General features: G+C 45.3%; 1 protein-coding gene across 1 annotated transcript in view; it reads right to left on the bottom strand.

The window, feature by feature from the left end:
- The window catches only part of GFOD2 (Gfo/Idh/MocA-like oxidoreductase domain containing 2), a 143,592-nt gene extending 122,736 nt beyond the window's left edge, over positions 1-20,856 (bottom strand). Inside the window, exon 1 of the mRNA XM_078670848.1 lies at positions 20,691-20,856. The gene's annotated coding sequence lies outside the window, so the exon portion shown is untranslated. The remainder of the gene's footprint in view (positions 1-20,690) is intronic.
- Positions 20,857-25,170: the final 4,314 nt, after the last annotated feature.

Below are 25,170 nucleotides of genomic sequence, written 5' to 3'. Positions count from 1 at the left end.
AGCGTACCCCGTATGTGAAGTATGATGAATATAAGCATGTGGAGGCCCACTTCGTGCCAAAGAAGGGAGGGCGTCTAGGGTCCATATGCGTTTCCTGAAACATGGCTATTTGGATGTGATGCCTGTCCAGGTATGCCAAGACCTGGCGGCGTTTGCGGGGGTCATGGAGACCCCTGACGTTCCATGTGAGCAACTTGAGACAGGGAATGTCAGCATGTGTCACCCCCGTAGGCATAGCAGTGCTACATATTGAGGCTGCCATTGTCGGAGGTAGTGTGTCTGTTCCCATAGTGAGGGCCTGGTCTAGCTGTACTTATCCAACATGTACGGAAACAAATTTTTTTTTAAACTCTACCCCAACCCCATCCCCCATAACGAAACAGTTCGAAAAATAGGTCCCATAGGAACGTGGGACATCCCAGCCCACCCCCACCCACAATGGCACCCCAAACGTGCCGGCACATCGTAGCCCACACAAAAAGAACACCACAAACAGTCGATCTGCTGCACCCAACTGGGGCCAGCTATGCAGTAGCATTTCGTAGCAGTAGAGAAGACAAAGAAAATACCAAGGACGTAGGGGAGCTCCCATGGGGGGCACCAGGGGGCAGAACTCCCTTTCCGGGCCTAACTCTTACTGCATCGCAGTCCCTGGGTCTCAACCCATTATGGGAAAGAGTGGCACTAGGGGGGGAAGGGCGCTTGGCGAAGGTATAGTTATGACTACTTAACATGCAGTAGGCAATATAGGATGTAGTCTGGGTCCCAGTCAGCGTAGAAAGTTCTCAGGGCACTTATCCGCTTATGTATCTGTTCAGTAGCCACAGCAGTACGATAGCCATGACGTTGAGAAGTTATCCGCAACAGGTACGGACGTAGTCGTTGGCAGCATCGAGTATATAGTCAACAGTCAACGTGAAGCTTGTATAGCAAATTTTTACACGTGTCAGGTGATCATCCAGCATATAGTTAGCCAACTGATGGGGAAGGCGCTCTGGAAGTACAGTCTCGGAATGGAGAGTGTCTTGAGATGGTCTTTAGAAAGTCATCCACCTGTTGCGGGTTCGTACAGAAGACATGCTTCCCCTTGTGCGTAATCCGGAGCTTCGCTGGGTATAAGAGAGCATATTCTATCTGTGCTTTCTGGAGTTTCTGCTTGACAGTGAGGAATTTCCGGTGCGCCTCCTGCACCGCCATCGTGAAGTCCAGATATATGGCAAATGTATTTCCTTCGAACTATTTCAGGTAACTGGCTTTTCTAAGTGCTACATTGCGTTCTGGGGTAATTTAGAAGCTGCGCAATGATGGGCCTCGGGCTTCTCCTGGGGGCTGTCTTTGTGCTAAGGAGCGGTGCGCATGTTCCACCACTAAGTGGGCCGAAAAGGAATCCTCACCAAAGGTGCCTTTTAGGCGCGCTCAACATAGTCCTCCATACGCCCTGTATTTGTGCTCTCAGGGATACCTAACATGCAGACGTTGTTGCGGCGGCTTCTTGCTTCAATGTCCTCATTCTTAGCCGCTATAACTTTTAGAAGTTCATCCATTTGAGCAACCTGAGACTGCATCCGAGTGGGGACATCTTCGTTCTCAGAAATGCGGTGTTCCGCCTCCTTTAATTGCCCATCATGCTTGTCGACTTTGTGCACTAAGAAGTCTAGCCTATTGTTCATAGTGTCCATCTCCCAGGTTAATTCCGATAGGCTATGCTGTACTGCCAGGAGCAACGACTTAACATCATCCTCAGAGGTGTGCGGGGAGGGCTGCGTTTGGTCCATAGCTGCAGGTTCAGTGTCAATGGCCGTTGATCTGGTCACCCATCGCGGGCAGTCACACGGCTTAAAGGAGCAGTGGCCGAATAGTTTCTAGCAGGCCCAGGCAGTGAAGCTGTAAGCTTAGACAAGTGATGAACATACTGGGCTGTCCGCAGCGGCAAGGTACAGTAGGAGCCAGGGCAAGCCTGCTGTTCACAAAAGGCAGGGTAGCAATCCCCAGGAAAGGCACATGGCCTGCACCAACAAACCCAGAAACCAGTAGCGGCGCCGAGGGCATAGATGACCGCAGCCAAGAACAGGTACAGGACACTGGAGCAGGGGTAAAAGCAGCTGATATAGGCGGGGGCTGGCAGATAAGGGCAGCGGTGCAGCGCGAAGATCACAAGTCAAGCTAGAGGGGAGACAAAGTGCACACTGCAGCCTACCGCACCCTGCGCCGCTCCGCCGTTAAACAGAGAACCAGGCCCTCACAGCGATGCCAGGCACAGACCCCGGGAGTGAGGAAGGAACGGCCGATACAGGCAGGGGCCGGCAGGAAAGTTGCTGCACAGAGGTTGCGAGCCGATCCAGCGAGGAGAGAAAGCTCGCGGTGAAATGCCGCAGTCCGCACCCTCCCGCCGCCAAAAGCAGGTATAGTTCACTGGAGCGGGGGTAGGAGCAGCCGATATAGGCGGGGGCGGCAGGTGAAGGCTGTGGTGCAGTGCGGAGATCACAAGCCAAACCAGCGCAGAGACAAAGTGCAAACTGTAGCCTACCACACCTCCCGCCGCTCCTCCGACAAACAAAGTTCCAGGTCCTCACAGCGATGTCTGGCATAGACCCCTGGGGCGGGGAAAGGACGGCCGATAAAGGCAGGGGTTGGCAGGAGAGGGCCGCGTTGCAGCACAGAGGTTGCGAGACGATCCAGCGAGGAGAGAAAGCTCGTGCTGAAATGCCACAGCCCGCGCCCTCCCGCCGCCAATAGCAGGTACAGTTCAATGGAGAGGGGGTAGGAGCAGCCGACATAGGCGGGGGCTGGCAGGTGAGGGCAGCGGTGCAGCGCGGATATCACAAGCCAAGCCAGCGGGGAGACAAAGAACTTGATTCCCAGAAACTTGATTCCCAGTCCTGAGGCGGAAGCCGGGATCTGGCGGTACGCTACGATTGATTTTAAAAAATTTGTGTGTTTACTAGCATTGTGATTTATTTTAATATATCAAAGCCTACCTGACCTCTTTTTGGGAGGAAATTCCACTGCCCACATATCACGCAGCCGACTGAACGCTGCTGCGGTAATTGTTTGTTTAGCGGCCGCCATCGACGGCGTGCTCGCTAACCACGCCCCCTTGAGGCCAAGCCCCCGCCCTGTTAAAAAGCGCAGAAACACAAGCGACTTCAGAAACTTGATTCCCAGTCCTGAGGCGGAAGCCGGGATCTGGCGGTACGCTACGATTGATTTTAAAAATGTGTGTGTTTACTAGCATTGTGATTTATTTTAATATATCAAAGCCTACCTGACCTCTTTTTGGGAGGAAATTCCACTGCCCACATACCACGCAGCCGACTGAACGCTGCTGCGGTAATTGTTTGTTTAGCGGCCGCCATCGACGGCGTGCTCGCTAACCACGCCCTCGAGGCCACGCCCCCCGCCCTGTTAAAAAGCGCGGAAACACAAGCGACTTCAGAAACTTGATTCCCAGTCCTGAGGCGGAAGCCGGGATCTGGCGGTACGCTACGATTGATTTTAAAAATGTGTGTGTTTACTAGCATTGTGATTTATTTTAATATATCAAAGCCTACCTGACCTCTTTTTGGGAGGAAATTCCACTGCCCACATACCACGCAGCCGACTGAACGCTGCTGCGGTAATTGTTTGTTTAGCGGCCGCCATCAACGGCGTGCTCGCTAACCACGCCCTCGAGGCCACGCCCCCCGCCCTGTTAAAAAGCGCGGAAACACAAGCAACTTCAGAAACTTGATTCCCAGTCCTGAGGCGGAAGCCGGGATCTGGCGGTACACTACGATTGATTTTAAAAATGTGTGTGTTTACTAGCATTGTGATTTATTTTAATATATCAAAGCCTACCTGACCTCTTTTTGGGAGGAAATTCCACTGACCACATACCACGCAGCCGACTGAACGCTGCTGCGGTAATTGTTTGTTTAGCGGCCGCCATCGACGGCGTGCTCGCTAACCACGCCCCCTTGAGGCCACGCCCCCCGCCCTGTTAAAAAGCGTGGAAACACAAGCGACTTCAGAAACTTGATTCCCAGTCCTGAGGCGGAAGCCGGGATCTGGCGGTACGCTACGATTGATTTTAAAAATGTGTGTGTTTACTAGCATTGTGATTTATTTTAATATATCAAAGCCTACCTGACCTCTTTTTGGGAGGAAATTCCACTGCCCACATACCACGCAGCCGACTGAACGCTGCTGCGGTAATTGTTTGTTTAGCGGCCGCCATCGACGGCGTGCTCGCTAACCACGCCCCCTTGTGGCCACGCCCCCGCCCTGTTAAAAAGCGCGGAAACACAAGCGACTTCAGAAACTTGATTCCCAGTCCTGAGGCGGAAGCCGGGATCTGGCAGTACGCTACGATTGATTTTAAAAATGTGTGTGTTTACTAGCATTGTGATTTATTTTAATATATCAAAGCCTACCTGACCTCTTTTTGGGAGGAAATTCCACTGCCCACATACCACGCAGCCGACTGAACGCTGCTGCGGTAAATGTTTGTTTAGCGGCCGCCATCGACGGCGTGCTCGCTAACCACGCCCCCTTGAGGCCACAGCCCCCGCCCTGTTAAAAAGCGCGGAAACACAAGCGACTTCAGAAACTTGATTCCCAGTCCTGAGGCGGAAGCCGGGATCTGGCGGTACGCTACGATTGATTTTAAAAATGTGTGTGTTTACTAGCATTGTGATTTATTTTAATATATCAAAGCCTACCTGACCTCTTTTTGGGAGGAAATTCCACTGCCCACATACCACCAGCCGACTGAACGCTGCTGCGGTAATTGTTTGTTTAGCGGCCGCCATCGACGGCGTGCTCGCTAACCACGCCCCCTTGAGGCCACACCCCCTCTCACCTCTTATCATGTGCTTAGGCAGGAAGCGCAGCAGACGAGCGCAGCGGGAGCGCCGTTTGCGCGCCGAAGGCGCGCCTAAGGCAAGCCCGTCTGCGCCCGTCCGCGCCCCGGCAGCGCACAAGGCCAGGACCCCTGCTGATTCCACACTGCATGGGACCATTCCCCCTATCACATACAACTCAGAAGAACTGAGAGCTTTTAATCACAACCTTTTATGTAATGGCGCCCACTGGAATGTCTCAGACTCCCCCTCACGAACCTGCCCTAATTGTTTCTTTAAATTTAGTCCCCCTAATCCCTCCTTCCCCCAGCCTAACACAGCGAATAAATCACCTATTCAGGCTGCTCTTATCAATGCACGTTCCCTATTAAAACACTCAGAGGAAGTATATGAATTCATCATTGATAAGAACCTTGACATCCTATTCATTACGGAGACGTGGTTGAATGAGAGCTGCGCTCCAGTAGTTGAGCTGGCGGTCCCCAGAGGGTTTAAGATCACCAGACAGGACCGTAATAAAGGCAGGGGAGGAGGCTTAGCCGTGATCTACAAGGAGAAATTGACTCTGAGGATAGAATGCACAGGAAGGATTGAGGATGGAGAAGCTATGGAATTCTCCCTAGGACTATCCCCCCAATTTACTCTGGGGGAACTATTAATCTACCGCCCTCCGGGTCCTCTAGGCAATTTTATCAAATCCCTGGAGGAGATCGCCATCCAACGTGCACTCAGATTCCCACACTTCCTAATGCTGGGAGATTTTAACCTACATATGGACACGAGCTCTGCCCCCGGAGTAAAGGAGCTGAAAGAAATCTGTAGTTTGGCTCAGATGGCTCAACAGGTGCAATCTGTTACTCATGAAGGGGGGCATTGTTTAGATTTAATATACTCCAACTTTAACATCTCTACTGATCCACCCTACCCCATTTCATGGTCAGACCACTTTCCTGTTCACTTCTCCTGGTTCATTAATAACACCCGTGTGTTATCCTCACACAAGACTGGGGAACGCCCTAGAAGAATTAATATTCCGGATCTGGTGGAGGCCCTCTCCCATTCCACCCCAATGAAAGCACAAAACTTGGATGAAGCTGTAGACAACTTCTCATCCTGGATAGATTCCTCCATTAGGTCATTACCAAAAAACAAAGGAAAAAACAACCATAGGATCATCCCCACTTACCCCTGGTATACCGAACAATTAAAAATTTTAAAAACAGGATGTAAGGCGCTAGAGCGTGTATGGAGAAAGAACTATTGCCCTACGGCTAAAATGGAACTTCGTGCAGCCCAAAAAAGTTACTACGCAGCGATTAAAACAGCTAAAGGGGAATTCTACGCGTCTAGAATTCAAAAAGCTAAAAACAAAAGTCGAGAAATTTTCTCCATAGTTAAAAGCTTTACTGCCCCGGTAGCTGAGAAGAATGCAGTCCTGTCCTCCATAGACTGGTGCGAGCAACTATCCACTTTTTTCATCGAGAAAATTCAAGACAGTCTGAATACCCCTGACCAGCCACTTGCCCCGCAATCTGATCTAGTCTTAAATTTCCAACCACTTCCTCCTTCACTTTCCCAGGCATCTAAGGTTAAAGCAGAGATGACCAAATTCACTCAGGTCGAAAATATAGATGTTATGACCATATTAAAAACTCTGAAGTCAGGGTCACCTATAGATCCTTGCCCTGCGAGGGTCTTGAACGGAGTAGCCGAAGTAATTACCCCTATGGTCACTGCCCTGGTCAATGAATCACTCACTTCAGGAATTCTGCCCTCCAAGTGGAAACAAGCCAAACTTCTTCCTCTGATAAAGAAATCCTCCGCAGATCCATCGATCACCTCCAACTACAGGCCTATATCACTCCTGCCAGCCCTTGCCAAAGTTTGCGAGAAGGCTGCATTCTGGCAACTTGAGAGATTCGTGGAATCCTCTGAAGCTCTTCATCTGGCCCAATCAGGCTTCCGCTCCTCTTTCAGTACCGAAACCGCATTGGTGGAGATGGCAGAGGCCATCAGGGAATGCCTTGACGGAGGCGGAAGAGCGGCCCTTATTCTTTTGGACCTCTCTGCCGCGTTCGACACGGTGCCCCACCTCCAGCTTCTATCTAGGCTGGAGGACATTGGCATCTCGGGCACGGCATTAGAATGGATCAGGTCTTTTCTATCTGACCGGACCCAGCAGATTTGGCTACCCCCCTACCACTCCTCTAATCGAAGGGTAGAAACTGGAGTACCCCAAGGGTCGACCTTAAGTCCCCTTTTATTTAACATCTATCTAACTCCTCTGATCCGGCTGGCAGAGAACTGGGGTGCTAAGATTATGGCCTACGCCGACGACACCCAGCTTCTCTTCACCTGGAAAAAGGAGAACTTATGCACCTCTGGAGTACGCCAATGCCTATCCTCTGTATTTACCTGGCTAGCTAGATCATGCCTCAAATGCAATGAGGATAAAACTGAAATTCTGCTCTACGGCCAATGTCCCACTGACTTTAAGGAGTCTATCTGGCCCAGTGAATCAACATGCCCTTCGGGAGAGAGTGGGATAGCCAAGAACCTGGGTATCTGGTTCGGAGCAGACTTATGTTTTCGCGACCAGATCTCGCGACTGGCGGGGACGTGTTTCGGAACCTTGACCACTCTTCGCAAATTCTTTCCCCTTCTTCCACAAACGGCCAAAGAAACGGTAGCCAGAGCTCTGGTGCTCTCTCGTCTGGACTACTCAAACGCCCTATATATAGGGGCACCTGACTATCTGATCAGAAAACTACAGGTAGTCCAGAATGCTACGGTGAGACTCATTTTTAACATCCCAAGGAGACTCAGCGTTCGCAAACAGTTGAAGGAGCTTCACTGGCTTCCTGTGGCCCAAAGAGTGCGCTTTAAAACCTTGGTCCTCGTCTATAAAGCCCTCAATGGACCGTGCCCTTCCTATCTAGCCAAAAGATTCACTCTCTACCTCCCGACCCGTCAGTTGCGATCTACCTCCAGAAAGCAGGTGGTCGTCCCCAGATTTAAAAGAGTTCGCCTGGGTGGACAATCTCTGACGGTAAAGGGAGCTCAAATGTGGAACGCTCTACCAGACGCTCTCAGACACGCTCCAAATTTGGCCAATTTTAAAAAACTGCTTAAAACTCACCTCTTTCAAACTCATGAATAGCTGACTCCTCTTATCACTCTGATTTAGTTTCGTCCCCGCGCCAGGACAGTCTTGCTATCGGAGCGCGTTATAAATCCACATATAACATATAACATAACATAACACAAAGTACACACTGCAGCCTACCGCACCCCCTCTGCCTTCAAAGAAAGATCCAGGTCCACACAGATGAAAGGATCCGCTGCAATATCCAGAGCAGTATTTTCAAGTAAGTGGCAGTACCAGGGCGACGAAGCCATGGCCGGGGTCCAAGGATATTGAGGCCTACTACCTTGTGGCAAGCTGCTGGGCTAGAGTAGGCACAGCAGCTGCCTCAGGGCACCAGCAGGCACAGCCCCCTCACCCTCCACAGGTCACACCTCGCCACAGCGCGGGCAAGGAAGCCCCGGGAGCCACAATTCTTGCCCTGTAGATAGCGGAGCATTCAAGGACCAAGTAGGCAACAGCAAGGATTATGCCACCATGGTAGAAGTAAGGATAAATTGCAGACAAATGCACCAAGCTTCCCGAGCCTCACAGGTGTGCGGCCATCTTGGATGTGCGCCACCTAGCGCCCCTCTGTTCCACTCATCCCTAAATAGGAACACACTGTTATTCAAAATTAGTTCTATCATTGATAATACCATCTCCGTGTGCTCCCATAAGCTTGCTGACCTACTACTTCGAATATGCCAAAGTGCAAACATTACTTTGTCATGCTTAATGCTTGTGTTCCATGACACAACATCAAGTGTCACCATCAACATTCCTGGTTCCCATGTAATATCACTCAATAAACTCAGTATAAGTTTGGTATCACACATGTTAGAAGGTAAATTCATAACAAAAGGCTGGAAAAATACATCAACAGAGTCAGATAATCGTTCTGCCTGATCCCCAATATTTGGGATAATCGGCCACCCTGGTGGAAATGGCATGTTCTTAAGTACCATTGGGAGAGTATAAACACATGGATAGCTGGGCCAATCGACACGTAAATACAAAAATTCATCATCGAGTAGACAATTGTCTTACCACTGTTTCAATGCGAAATTAATCTTTCGTGTTAATTCAATAGTCGGATTTCCCATCACTTTCTCATAGCACGTCACATCATTCAACTGAGAGTATATTTCATGTTCATAACCCTCATGGTTCATGACCACAATATTTCCTTCATTGTCTGCTGCTCTTATGGTCAGCTCTTCATTCTCATGCAATGCTTTGAGAGCAGTCCTCTCTCCAGCACTAAGATCCCCACATATTAGTCAGAAAAATGTGTCTATATTGTTAATACTTGTTAGCTGAGGTGTCCAGCACTCGCTACACTGAAATCCATTTGAACATTTAACTCATCCAAAACATCAGCTACTGTGACTGGTCTTTCTCTAGATCAGAAATAGACATTAACGTTACAGCATCATGTATGTCCTGTACTGATAACTCACTAGAGACCGAACAGGTTACATTCCAATGCATTCCTTTATTTACTTGTGGATTTATATGAAAGAATTTCTTTAGTTTTAACCGTCTTACATGCTTGTAAAGATCAATCTTTAATTTACAAATGTCATCCCTCATAACATGTTCCTTTTTTAAGAAGTGATTCCATGTCTGGATTCAATGTTGCATTTAATAAGTTGATAATAGACATATCCTATTTTAAACTCATTCCCACTTCTTTCTTTTCCAGGATCTGGTTTGCATCCCTCGTCGCGGTCTGCCACCTCTTATTCCCTTTCAAATTCTTTGACCTCATGGACTGTTCCAAACTCCCCAATTTTATTCTCTGCACGGCTCTCAAAAAAGTGCTCCAACTTATGTTTTGATTGGATGTTCTTTCCCCCACATCTACTTCTCAATCACTGATTGAAGGATTACCAATAGAGGTGGAGCTGCAACTCATTGAGGATATCTCCTGCAACTTATTACTCATTTTCTTTGTCATTGATTGATCATATTTCTTAAGGTGAAAACCCTACAGTTACAGTAGTCCACCTCATCTCACTTCAACTTCTTGGCCTTCCTCTGTTTCACATCTTTCTGATGGTTACTCAGTACATCATTTAAAGTGTCATAAATTTTCTATGTAGGTTTTGGCAGGTTTAACTCTTTAATTTCATTTTCCAAAGTTTGAATCTCACTCAGCAATCTGCATTCTCTATCAATATCCCCATTAGGTTCTTGGAGCAAGATATCAATTGTTCTTTCCAGTTCATAAGCACATCAACATCTAAGTCATCATATGTTGGTGTGATCTGAGACCCCTCAGTATTCTATTGAGTTTCATGTACTGTTTAAGTATGGCCCCATCGAAGAACTTAGGCATCTCAACTTAACTAATCGTACACGTTTTTCTCGTCATCCTTCATTCCTCTGTGGATTCCCACTACTCACTGCTTGACCTACTTTTGCTCCTGTGTTCAGGCTCCTAAACAGATCTTCCGCTATTCTATTTCATCCATTGAGTTACTCATCCGATCGCCCAATGCTGTATAAATATTTTCCTATGTTATGAGCATTGAAAAGAGCACCACATTGTTATTGTTGTTTGCCTTGAGGCACGTAAATAAACCCAAAAATGAGCATTTGAAAAACATAAGGCAGACGGTCTGCAAAGAGCAATAAACAATTATTTTAGAACCTTTTTTAAAAATGGATTGGATAACAACCCCAGTGAGATTGCCAGGATATTTTCAGATGTCCCAAGTGTGTCGGACCTAACAATAGATCATATCTTAGGTGGACACTTAACAGGGCTTAGAGCAGATGCCCATGGGTGTTAATCCGTTCTTCATTAAATGATAGCTAAAAAAATAAATAAATAAATAAATAAATAAATAAAACACTCCACTCTCATGATTACAACCTAAATCCGAATAACCATTGAAATTTACAAGCTATGGTTAAAACCGCAATCCATACCTGGCACAACGGCCAAGCGAACCATAACTTGCACACCAAATGCAATGCTTATGGTCCCACAATATTTATACCCCTTGATAACACCTAAAACCGAAAAGCAAAATGTAATTAAACAAGAACACACAATCAAACAAATTGATACATTTACAGTTGTAAGCAAACACAATAAGATGATTAATAGAACGCTGAAACCTTTCAGACAACTCCTGTCACTATTAGATCTGGAATAAATCCATCAGCATTCTTCGGCTCACCTCACCACCACCCCAATTCCAACCCAGCCATATGCAAATCAGTCCGGACCCTGTTCCTCTTGGGAACAGTCCAGCCCGAACTGCCAGGCCAAGTCCTCCCTGGACCAGAAACAAGCATCTTGGAATCGGTTTCGGGAGTAACGCCCCTCATCAGCCAGGCTAGCTTGAATCCAGTGGCAAAGTGAGCATGGGACCCACGTCTGGACATACCCTGCCAACTTAGGGCGAACAAAGCAAACACAATAAGATGATAGTCTTGACCCTGTTTTTCATGTCCATTTGATTTGCATATGGCTGGGTCTGAACTGGGGTGGCAAAGTCAGCAGAAGAACAATGATGGATTTAACCCAGATCTAATAGTGACGGAGGTGAGTGTCTGAAAAGTTTCCTGGTATGCCCAGACGTGGGTACCTTGCACACTTTGCCACTCGATTCAAGCTAGCCTGGCTGATGTTATGTTATTTTCATTTCTAACGCGCACAGATACTACAAGAGTGTCCCGGCGCGAACCTTGAGAGCAAGAAGAGGAGCCAAACTTAAGGAAATAGGTGAGTTTTCAGCTTCTTTTTGAAAAGATGCGGGTCCTGAGTGCATCGGAGCGCAAAGGGCGATCGTTCTAAGCAAAAGCGGCCTTCACAGCCAGAGAGCTGCCGCCCGTCTTTTGCAAGCGGAAATGCGTGACTTGAGCCAGGAGTTAAGTGGAGGAACGCAGGTGTCTTGCAGGCGTGTAAAAGGAGGTTTTACCACGAAACAGATCCCAAAGATGCTTGTTTTGGTCCAGGAAGGACTGTTCTGGCAGTTTGGGCTGGACTGTTCCTATGAGGAGCAGGGTCAAGAACTCGGGTGAGGAAGTGAGCAGAAGAACGATGATGGAGGGCGAGTGTCTGAAAAGTTTCAGCGCTCCATCTCGAGTTTCCCTGCGTTACGCCTTGTAATGTAGGTAAGTATTTGGTTTGGTATTTTTCCCCATCCCCATTTTATTAAAGTAGTAATAGGTAGGAAAAAATATTTATAAGTTTATATGTACTTCAGTACGCCAGAGGTACCAAAAAAAGAAATACACTATATGATATTATATTTAAGGGTCCCAGTTTTTTGTTTTACTGATTTTGACAGATAAATGCAGGCAGACAACAATGTGTTTCCTGTCTGTATTTGTTTTTTAAAGTGGAAAAATACGGAATATTGTGCTCCATGCTATCCTCGTGATTTCCAGGACAACAGCTGAGCAGATAGACTGCATGGAAAGTTAAAAACAGGTTGAGATTTCCCTAAATACACGCCTATGTTAACATATATGTGTATTACTATGTTGATATTTACCTGTGAGTGTAGTGTTTAGCTATATTTAGCTGTCCGATTTGCTAAAACGCGACAGGCAGAAAAGTATGAGTGCATATTTATCAGTAAAATAAACATGGTAATATATCATTTTACAACTCCATTTATTCTTATTCACAAAATAAATATGTATAAACAACAATAGGATGGACAAAAAATAAATATGGATAAATAACATAAAACCGGGATCCCTAATTATACTTTATAAATTTAGTGTGCTACTGGGTATTTTCAAATGTTAACATATTTTATTATGCTGATAAAAGTGTACAGAGTAGCACAGTAAATACAAAAAATGACTGCGCTACTTAAAAAAATAATAATACACCGTTCCTCGTAAAGTGCTACAAAAATATATAACGACAAAAGACCCAACAGTGGAACCTTCTAAAGCGCAGCACCTAACAAGAAATAACCCTTATGTGATAGCTAGTATCCCTATATTCCACCTGGGGGGTCGTGTGCACACTGGACAGCACCCACTGTAACTGTGCTTGTTCCTTGCGGAACTAAATCAATTGATTATAAAAGCAAAGGTGCACCACCACATTTAACATATGATTAAACAATTTCAAAAAGTCACAGAAAGCACTAAGTTCCTCAGATTGGTTTTCCTTTATTTCAAAAATACATGAGGCACCATACAGCCGACGCGTTTCGTCCCAACTAGGGACTTCTTCAGGGCTTCTGTAAGTAATGAAGGCTTCTAGTGAGTATGGCAGATGAAATTCTGAAGTGCAGAAAAATTAGAGGATGAATAAAGCTTCTCAAGATGGATATAGAATACAAAAATATAGAGAAATTTCAAAACAAAAATTGTGACCATAGAATATTCATTTGTGGTACAGCACTACCTATTTCTTTAAAAATGGATTGCCTAAGGAGATTATGGATTTCATTGGCCATGGAGCGCATGTCAATGATGCTTGACAACAGGGCTGAAACTTGCACCGAGTTATGTAATGTCATACATCCACTTTCTACAAACCTATTCTAGGTTGTACCCTACTAACTAATTTAGAAACCAGACCTACGCTATGCGATTTATATCTGATCTAGGACTGGTCACGCAAGGGCATAAGATTTGATAAGCGTTATTTTATTTGCTGGATACACAGCGTTTTTAGTGGCCCTTTGCGAGGTAAGTGTTCGTGAATACGACGAACAAAACTAAAAAAAGGCTTAGATTTGTCCGTCGTATTCACAAACACTTACCTCGCAAAGGGCCGCTAAAAACGCTGTGTAACCAGCAAATAAAATAACGCCTATCAAATCTTATGGCCTTGCGTGACCAGTACTAGATCAGATATAAATCGCATAGCGTAGGTCTGGTTTCTAAATTAGTTAGTAGGGTACAACCTAGAATAGGTTTGTAAAAAGTGTATTGTAAAAAGTGCAATTTGAAATCGTAGTGCGAAATGTCTATGTATATTTGTATCCCAATTGTCTTTTTGGTGTAAAAAGTGTATATATTATATGTATGTAGTGAATTTATGTTTCTGTACGACAACAAGTTAAACCTCAGACTTCTTGAAAAGTTCACAAAGTGATGTAACATGAACTCGATAAAAATACATATAACACCCAAGGATTAAAACCTTAGGGTGTATAAATCTGCTCAAATAAAAAAGTGGCAGAATTCAAAAGGGATCGGGTTCTCTTATTTGCTAAATATTGTCACGTCGTCCTACCCGGCCCTAGTAAGGACACAACCTCACTCTTTTCAGGCCTCTGGGTTGTAGGCACATTTTTCAGTTTGATTCGCTGATGGCCGGTGGTTGTAGGCATAAGCTGTGTCATGGTGTGTCTAAATTATAACTTAAAAAGAATTGTTCCATAAAGAAAAAAACTGATAAACATTCTGCACTATCTATTACCACTTTTCTAAAGTGGTAATAATCTAAAGTGGTAATAGGTAGGGCAAAAATACCTAACCAAATACCTATATCAGATGGCGTAACGCAGAACACACCAAAGTGTACCTAAAAATAACATGCCTGCCTTTAACTTTTGTAAAGGAAGTCATTACCCAATCAGCTAAGGATTTGTCATCACTATGTACCATGATAGTACAGCGAAATTCACCCATGTTTCGCAAAAATACCACGCAAACAGATCTCACAAAGTTCAAATAAAAAGTATAAAATACTTACACTACTTATCTGCACTACCCAAAATAAACACTTTCGCACCATAATATCTAATCATTCCAAGCTGTAAAAAAATCCAATTATGGATTTCGCAATGACCAAAGTAAAAGAATTTATGTAAAATACATTGAACTTAAACAATTTTTAGGACCCTCCAATACATTTACATATTACAATATATATTTTGGAGATAAAGTGTGTCAAACGGATGTCAATGTTTTAACGCTGCATTTCCTTTAATTTACACACTCCACTAATGCCACTCCATGGTATAATGTTAACTTTACGCCAACCCATTGTACGCAATTTACAGTATGCTATTCCAGTTTATGCCACTACATTCTACGCTAATCCACTGCATGTTACCCCACTCTACCCAACTGCACTGTATGCCAGTGCAATCTACACCACTATTCTCTATGCTATTATAAGGTTCCCAGTTGTGTTCTGTTACACTATCAGTCTCTTTTACGTTATTTAACTTTACAACCCTCCACTGTACCACTCTACTGTATGCCATTCCACTGTATGTTATTTCAGTACACGAAATTCCAATATATGCCCCGTGAAATGTACAACACAAGTGTATAGCACTCCACTGTATGCCACTAAAATGTACACAAATACATTACAATATTTACAGGACTTAAATCTACTTTACCACACTCCACTCTATCCCACTGTATACCACTGCACTGTATCCCAGTACACTCTATCCTACTCCAATATATACCACTTTATTGTATCCAAGTTCACTCTATGCCACTCCACTGTATGCAACACCACTCCATTCCACTATACCCTAGTCCATTATACCTTTTTCCCCTTTACTCCACTGCACTTTAAAACAATATACTGCACCAGAGTACACTTTACAACACTATCCGTCACTATATTGTACCTCACTCCACTTAACACTCCACTCAACTAAACTGGACGAATATTACAAAATTGCCACTATTACAAAAACCATTGAAATTCACATAAAAAAGGTTAAACAATATTAAAGTTAGAAAAAAACTATGTATGCTTGGCATACAAAACTAAATTAAACTCCACAAACGGACATTCTAAAGTTATAGTTATCTCTTAATGACATGATTTATGCACCATTTACGCACTTATTTCCATCTTATTTGTGCCAAACACACCTTAAACTACAAAACCATAAAAATGTAAAAGTTGAAATTATTATTTATGCACCACTTTCATATAACTATAAGTTATACTTATATCTCGCACTTATACTTGCGCACCACCTTTAAATTAATATCACTCGTGCACCTCTGTACCCAGTCACTTACCACACTACATAAACTATAACTCACTCCTTCTACAAGCACTAGCTAAGCCCTTGGATATTATCTAAGTTATACCATGTGAAATAATTGCAGTAATTAAAACACTTTTGATATCAGAAATGTTACAGTAGCAAGTTATAGTTAATGTAGCGTGGCAAGAGAGGTAAAAAGGCAATGTGCAGAGGTGTGCGAGTGATATGATTTAAAGGTGGTGCACAAGTATAAACTCACAATTCCTTGACACTGGAAGCTGCACCGATTCTCTCTCTTGCCACATGCAGCAACGATGTAAACTGCATTTGAGGGAAAGATTTGGCTTGAGCACAATCTAGTGGCAAATTAAGTTGCACTCTATGTTGGACATAATCTAGTGCAGGAAAGAAATTGTTTGGCTGATCAATTTTCCATTGGAATAATGAACAGGGTAAAGGTTTTTGGGACACCCCCTCCCCTCCCGCCTCCATCTTTTTAATCAGTCCCTGCTTGACGATAACCCCATAAACCTTCAGGAAGAAGCAGGAGTAGATGAGACCTTTTTGCAAGATTTCATGAAGATTTGTCAAACTGCACCAAAGTTGTAAGGAAAACCACGATGCAACCATCCACACCCTCAACCCTGGCCGCAGCTCCACACAACGCCATAGGATCATTCTCTTGCGTATGCTGCAAGCTTTCATGAACCTACCCACGCCCAACAGTCACTACACTGAAAGCACCAAACACCCCACTCTGACACTCAGACAGTCCTGCAACCACCCACACAACACTTGCATGCATGCCCCTTAACACCCACTCACTCACCAAACACACCACAGGGATCTGGGACCTGCTGCATGGCAATGCCCCTGGCATACATTTACTCGTGGAAACCTGGCTTAACCTTCAATCGGCACCGGACATCGCCCAAGCCACACCCCTAACCTCAGCTACAAGACTGCCAGGCAAGACAGACTTCACAAGCCTGGAGGCAGAATCACCATCATCCACACCACATCCAGGGACACGTCATCTTCCAACATGGAACACCAGTCATTCAACCTCCACATCACAGACAACTTCTCCCTAAGGGGACTCTCATCTACAGATCACCAGTACTGCGTAGCAATTTCACCATCACAGACTCTTGCACCACTCGTCCTTGGTGTTAGCAATTACATCCTACTCTGAGACCTGAACTTGCACCTGGAAGACCACGCTGCACGCAACTCAAGAGCACTGACTAAAGAACTTGGAAGACTGGGTCTCACTCAATGAGTACAGAGACATGCCCACGTCAGCTACAGAACCACATTTTCAGCAACTTTAACAACATCTGAGTCGACAAGGCCGCAGCAGTCCCCTGGACAGACCATGTCCTCGTCAAGTTCACCATCCCCGTCCAATGCATATGCATCGCCACCGGAGCAGCCTGCCAGAACTGGAATAGGATCACTGACCAGGACTGGAACACAGTTCTCAACACCCACACACAGAAACAGTCTCCCCAAAGCCACCAAAAATGTGAACAATTGGATCATCTGCACCAACTCCCTGGCCCGCCTCTAAGACAGCAATACAACATGAACCAGACCGCAGGCCTGCTGGTACACGAAAGAACTCAAACTGAAGAAATGCCACTAGAAAACAACTGGTGTGTAAATGGAGAATGGGCCAGGACAATGCACACAGAAGCACGTTCTAATCCATTCGAAGACACTACCACCAAGTGATCCAAACCACCAAACATCCCATGCTGGCGTATGGATTTGATGCCAGCACCAACAGAAGCAAAGACATCTTCACCACTGTAAAAGATTTCAACTCGCCATCAGCCGCCTTGTACTCCCCCATAATGTCTCTGCTGCTATCTTGCTCAATTCTTCAGCAACAAAATCACCACATTTTACAGCAACTTCAACCCGCAACCAGGACCTGACGGATCTCACTAAAAACCTTCTAATATTAACAAAAGAACCAACACTAATCATATGGCCTGTCGTCATTCCAGAAGAAACCACCACCACCATGAAGTTCATCTCCTCAGGGAACCCGTGCCACCACCAAGCCTACTCAAGAGGGTTGCAACCAATCATCGCCATGCTCACATTCAATCTGAATGCCTTCCCATCTTTTGCGACCTCCCCAGATGCTTGGAAACACGCAGGTGTCCTCCGATAGCTGAAGGAAACCTCTGAGGACCCTTCAACGCTTGCCAACTACAGACAAATCTTCCTGCTACCATTTCTGGTCAAGGTCTTATAGAAAATCATTAACAGACACATCACCAAATACCTCAACAACCACTGAGTCTGGTTTGAGACCCATCCACAGCACAGATTCTGCTCTCTTTGCCGCTACGGATGACATCTGCATAACTGTGGACAGACGAGACATGGTGCCCCTCCTCCTCTGGGAACTCTCTGCAGCTTTTGACGCAGTCTCTCATCCTCATCCAATTGAAATCCCAGGACACGCACTCAAATATATCTGCTCATTCCGGACTGGAGGGAACCAATCAGTCAGCCTGGCACCGTACACCTTGAACACCCGTAAATTCATCTGCGGAGTCCTGCAAGGATCCTCCCTGAGCCCAACCCTCTTCAACAAGTACATGATCCCTGTAGCCAGCATTACCCATTCGGACATCAACATCCTCTTCTATGAAGAACACACAACTCATTCCCACCCTCACAGGGAACACGACCAGCACCCCGATCAAGTTCACTGCCTCGGTAAAAGAAATCACCCACTGGCTAAAGATCAGTTTTCTACAGCGGAACACTAACAAAACAGAAATTGTGATCTTCTGTAAGACCACTTCACCATTGGGCTACATCTGGTGGCCAACAGAGCTAGGACCGACACCCAACCCCACAACCCATGCCAACAACCTCAGGATCATCACTGACAGCGAACTCAACATGACCACCCAAATCAATGCCATCACCATTTCATGCTTCCATTCCCTGAAGATGCGGAGGAAGATTTTCAAATGGCTCCAAATAGGTACCCAGAAAACTGTCATGCACGCCCTGGTCACGGGCAAGGTGGACTACAGAACAGCTTCTATACCTGGATCAACATAAAACTGGATTCAAGCGAGCCTGGCTGAGATGGGGTGGTGCCCAGAAACCGGTCCCAGGTTGCTCGTTCCTGTCCAGGGAGGACCTAGGTTGGCAGTTCGGGCTGGACTGTTCCCATGAGGGATAGGGTCAAGACTAATTTGCATATGGATGGGTCCAAACTGGGGTGGCGTGTTGAGAAAAAGACCGATAGATTAACCCCAGATCTTTGTGACTGGGCGTGAATGTTTGCATTGTTTAGCATTTCGTCCATCATTTGTTCCTTTTGTCAACATAAAACTCACCAGAAGGCTGCAGACCACGCTCAAATTGGCAGCCACAATCACTCTCAAACTCTCATGCCACACTTGCATCACACCACACCACACCACACCTGTAGGAGCTTCCCATTCACAAACTAGCACAAGTGAAAATCCTCACTCACACTTTCAAGGCACTACATAACACGGACCCACCATACCTCAATAATTGCATCTGCTTTCACACACCTCCACTTGTCCTGAATCATACTTGCGCTATTACAATACATGTGGAAAAGCAGATCAAGTCGACGAGCCTTCTTCTACATCACTCTTAAAGTGTGGAATGACCTGTTGCTACACATAAGAGCCTGCCCCTCACTTCTTGAATTCCGCTAGAAACTGAACACCTGGCTTTTTGTGAAGTTTCACTAGGTCCTAGATCAGGCTGGACAGCTCAATGTAGTAACCCGTTAAGTACACTATGATCATAACAAATACCATAAATGGACCTGCAGAGCGTCTCAAACCCGGTAGCTTGATGAAAACCATAAACTACGCCTCTAACTCACACACCTCTGAATTAACACCCTGCTAAACTCTGGATCCCATAACACAATAACCACATGTCTTGGAAACACTTCCCACATAGGATCAAAAAACAAAGACTACTCACTTACAACCACACACCCTACATGGCCAACTTGCTGCCCACGTTAGCAAAAACTTCCGTGCCTCACATAGGGTTGGTAAGCACTAGATCAATGCTCCAATACAATAAATGTTAGATGTTTTTGACAAGGTGTTGTTGAGCGGATGTCGGAAAGCAAGTACCTAATCAATTACACAACCTTGTTACTGACTCACTGATGAAGAGGTGGAACTCCTGCTGTTCTGATGAAGGGTATCAGTTCGTGCAAAGCTGATGATCACAAGGTGGATATTTGAATGCTATAAGGAATTATGTGCCAAGAAGCAAGTGATCTAGAACTGTATTGATGAACTGGTCCTTACAGGAAGACGCTTAAGGAGGGCATACGTGGAACTTGCGATGCACTCGTAAGGTTGGCATGTTGATGCTTGGGCAGGAAACAGAAGTAAAAGCGAGAAGGTTGGGAACGGGAGAGAGGCTGAAGTTGCCTGTCGAGTGGCTGATGCTGGCGATGGGACCAGAAGGGGGCAGGTAGAGAAGGCAGCAGGTGTCGAGTAGCGGATGTCAGGGACCAGGTTACCTTGTTAGTAATGTTGGTGAAAAGGATGAAAGATACCTGGAAACCAATGTCTCGAGAGGAAACGCATGGTGCCGAGGTCAGTGAAGAAGGTGTGGGAAGTTTAAGTCGAGGATAGGTTGCCATGATGCCGATGTGGAGTTACAAGGTGTGAGGTGCCTGACGTTGGGAAGGTGCTGGGTTTCACATGCCTCGTAGGAAAACATTACCTCTCTGAGTCTGAGTGCCACTGTGGGTCCCTCCCTGCTCCAGACTCATCTTCTGTTCCCGGGGTCCGGAAGCCCAAGCTCTAGCGCCGCCCTCTGCCTATACCCCGGGCGTCACCCTGGAATGTCACCGCCGAGCTACAACACCGAGACGGGGGAGGAGTACTCTGAGTGTGACAGCACGTGCCCCTGGGAGGAGCTTCGCATTCTCCAATCCCTCCGCCGCTCTCTGTTATCGAGTAGGTCTTAGTCGAATCACGAGCGAGCAGCCCTGCGTGGAAGAGCGTGGCTCCGCCCACCTCCTCTGGAGCGGGTTCAATGGACCGGGCCGCTGAATCCCTCGGACTGAGGACCTTCTCTGTTTCTATGGCGGCGTCAGGCAATCATAGACATAGAGAGCACACACGCTTAAATGAGGGTATTCCTGGTGTTGTTTACTGCCGGGCACGTATAAGAAACTCAATTGTAGTCTTTAAGACTACAAAAACTCACGTAATAAAAGTACATTATGAGTTGTTAATTTACTTGCCACACTCGTAATATACACATGGCAAAATTGTATATATGGATATTCTTCTGCGTTTTTAAAGCGTTATGGGATGTAACATGCACCCGTCACTTTCTCTTGTAACACACTGTTTTCTACCTCTTACATTTGTTTGTTTTCGATACCTGCACAAGTGCCACCAGTGCCTACGTAACGTTTGTTCTTTTGCTTGAGTGTCCTCCATATATTGCAGTATTATACCTCTATGTTTACTTTGTACGCTTTTGTAACCTGCACACGTCACTTTTTCCTCCTGTAATGCACCGTAAACCCCTTTTTATTCAACTCCAACTTATTATGTTGTCATGATTACAACAGTTTGCTACCTCTTGTATTTTGTTGGCTCACGATTGTCACTTTTGTAATGCACCGTTTGCTACCTCTTGTATTTTGTTGGCTCACGATTGTCATTTTTGCTTCATTTAATGTAACGTTTGCTTTTGTATTTTGCTCACTTGTAATGTTCTCATGTATCAGTTCTGTTCCTATTGTGAAGCGCTCTGACACCTTTGGGTAAAGTCCACGCTATATAAAAACGCATAAATAAAATAAATAAATGTAAGTGCATGTAAAGGCAGTAACAGCGACAGAGAATTATAGCGATGTTTGCCCGTAGACAGGTTTTCTCAAACCCAGTGGGTCACCTTGGTTTAGTCATTAGTTTTTTTTAAAGTCAACAAAATAGCATTGTGAGACTTTTAACATGCTTTTAAGCAGGGCACAAGTCCTAACACAAAAAAAAGAAGTGGAGGGACTAACCAAGTTAGGCAGTATGAAGTAACATTATTGTGCATGACATTACAGCGTGACATCACAGGAAGTGAGATCTCAACCATGACCTCTGGAGTGACATCAGATCTTGACATATGTCGCATGTCTATAACAAGTACATTTGAGCGCATTATGCTATTTAACAAATGGAATTTTGCATCTGGGTTGTGCCAAAAAAGTGACGCAATCCCAACGTAAAATGTGGGCCTCAATGTATACATTGATGGCCTCATTTACAACTTTTTGCTGGAGGGTGTTGTGTTCTTATGTTTACCATTGCCGTTATCATTTCCTTGCTCGCGCTACTGTCATTGCCAATCAGCTACCCTTCAGACTCTATGACGTCAGTGTGTTCTAACCTGGAGCGTTGGGAGGTTGGATGACAGTTATCTTGGAGTTGCTGAGAGGGGCTCTGATTAAGAAGCCGTACCTTTGGTGCCAGTGTACATATATAATAAATCTTAATTAACTTACATTTGACATCTGTCATCTTTACAATTTGGTGACGATACGGGATTCCTGGCACAATGACGAACCCATTGTCAGGTTGGCTTATCCTTTATTGTGGAGAGGTCGTTTTCGAGGAGCCGGAGCTGGATCGGAGCCTCGCCATACTCACCATCTGTCTACGTATTGCTGGCGGCTTGCAGATGTCATCTTGCGGTGTCTTCCCGGTGTGACCAGACGAGAGAATTTTCTTTGCCTGTGGTGCAGTGATCCTGTCTCAACTGGGTGACATTCCGGGCTTATCTTGGTGTCGACGGTTTGGCTAATTCCGAGGCTTTGGTCTTCTCAGCGCTTCGGATCCCAGTGAGTTTGTCAAGTCCACCGAGTTTTTTAGGCCGGTGAGTGCGAATGTCAGGTATGGGGTTCTGCGTGCAGTCGAAGTCCTGGGTCGGATGATCCCTTTTATTTTAGTGGCATTTGGGTTTGCCTGTCACCTGACTGCCGGAGAGCTCTGCGTGCGGAGGTATACCATCCTCTGAAGCTCTGTTTTGGCAAGCTTATTTTCTCACAGAATATCCTCACTGCGCATTTCCGGTGAAGTCGAATTCCTGTCAGCGTTTCACAGTGTGTATACGTCACTGAAACGCATACGTCGTTTGACGTCTGGCGGCCATTTTGAGAGTGTAATTGGCAATGTAGGAGCGTGTCTTCTGCATCGGTGACACGCACACCAATCCAATTTATTGCATTCTGTGGAGCTGTTTATCGGCAGGTTTAAAGCGTGTCTCCTGTTACGGTGACACGCACATACTAGTGTTGATGTAAATGATTCTGTTGAAGAAGCTGTTGTGTCTCAGGACATCAGTTTTCAGGATGAGCCTACAGTGAGCAGATATGGGAGAGTGGTCATACCACCAGCTAAGCTGCATGATTTTGAGTGTGATTAGCAGTTGGTTCCTTCCTTTTCCCATGTTGTCTCATATGTTGGTATGCCACAGTGCTTACTTGTTTCATTATTGATAAGGAGATGTGTTGTATTCTTATGTTTACCATTGCCGTTATCATTTCCTTGCTCGCGCTACTGTCATTGCCAATCAGCTACCCTTCAGACTCTATGACGTCAGTGTGTTCTAACCTGGAGCAATGGGAGGTTGGATGACAGTTATCTTGGAGTTGCTGAGAGGGATTCTGATTAAGAAGACGTACCTTTGGTGCCAGTGTACATATATAATAAATCTTAATTAACTTACATTTGACGTCTGTCATCTTTACAGAGGGAAGCGCTGCCCTGCTTCAACAGGAAAGGCCAGGAATGCGCCATATTAATTAAATACAGCACATTCCTGTCCTTTCTGCAGGCATGACACACAAATGGGTGCCTAGCACCAATGCAAGCACACTTGCACCATGGTGCAGGGGTGTCTGCGTTGTTGGCAAGATTGTTATTGTGCAGGCAGGAAGGGACACCTTCCTGCACAAAAACAATGGAGGCGTTTTCCTCTTTCAATGTGTGCTGCAAACTGCAGCACACATAGAAAGAGGGAAGAAAACAAGGCAAAATAAAGTTATTTCCCCTAGTTACTCCTCCCCTGGGGAGGCACACAGTTTTGACGCATCCCCAGGTTTACAGATCCTTGTAAATCTGGAAATGTCAAAAACCATGGCCGTTGCATGGGAAAAACCACCAGCAATTCCCATGGGACGCCTTCTTGAAGTAGAATTAGGCAACGCAGTGACTTGCTTTGTTTTACTCCAAATATATGAGGCTATGCAAAGCCACGCAGGGTGGCTTTGTGTCGCTACATAGATATTGTTGAGAGGTCTGCGCCACCGGAGTGTCATAAAACGTGACACTCCAGCGTTGCAGGTCTCTTGTAAATGAGGCCCTTATTTTTTTTTAACTCTGCCAAAAAGAAGTTGAAAACAAGGAGACAGGTAGCAGTAAATCTAATCTGCTTAATTGGTCACAAACTCTGCATTTTAAACTATGTGATGGATTAAGGCACCAGCTGCAGAGATCTTTGTGGGCCAAGTAAATCCCAGGGAAGAATAATAATGGTAAGATAACTTTGGAGGGTAATGCATTTGCTGGAGAGACCTGTGTTTTCTCTAGTCAAGTTTTAACAAAGTTGCGTAGAGGGTTAATGCGTCTCCTGCAAAGCACATCATTTAAAATGCAGATGACAGACTTTTACTTTACGTAGCTCGGTGAGTTACTGCTTTCATGAAAGTGATCCTTTTGTTACTTGCAGTTCATAAATTGTAAACCTTCTAATATAGCACAGTGAGCTAGGAATGACAAGTGACTCCTTCACCTTGTAACCCTCACTGTCTTTTCTTACACATTTTGTACATTGATTTACACATTTAAATGATTTATTGTCAATCTATAATGTGTAGGTGTGATGCAAAGCGCTTTGACGCCTTTCATTGGGATAAGTAGCGCCATAAAAGAAATAAAACAACATAGTTATAACATTGTTATTTGTGTAAATACTGGGACACACCAACACATCTGGTATTCTTGTAGTGAATGCATATAACAACCTAAAAAGCATGCCTCGCTTAAGTATTTGTGAAGTGATAACAACCATCTGTACCTTTGTTTCCCATCCCTTGCATTTTCATCTAAATGTGAGGCTCAAATAGCTCCCAGTCAGGATAGTGAAACAAAAGGATGCCTGATTCCCCCTTAAAGTTGTTGATTCTTATGGGCCC

This window comes from Lissotriton helveticus, chromosome 12, assembly GCF_964261635.1.
Source record: "Lissotriton helveticus chromosome 12, aLisHel1.1, whole genome shotgun sequence".
In the NCBI taxonomy this organism is placed as follows: domain Eukaryota; kingdom Metazoa; phylum Chordata; class Amphibia; order Caudata; family Salamandridae; genus Lissotriton; species Lissotriton helveticus.
Note: the sequence above shows the minus strand (reverse complement) of the source record. Positions and strands in the feature narration are given on the sequence as shown.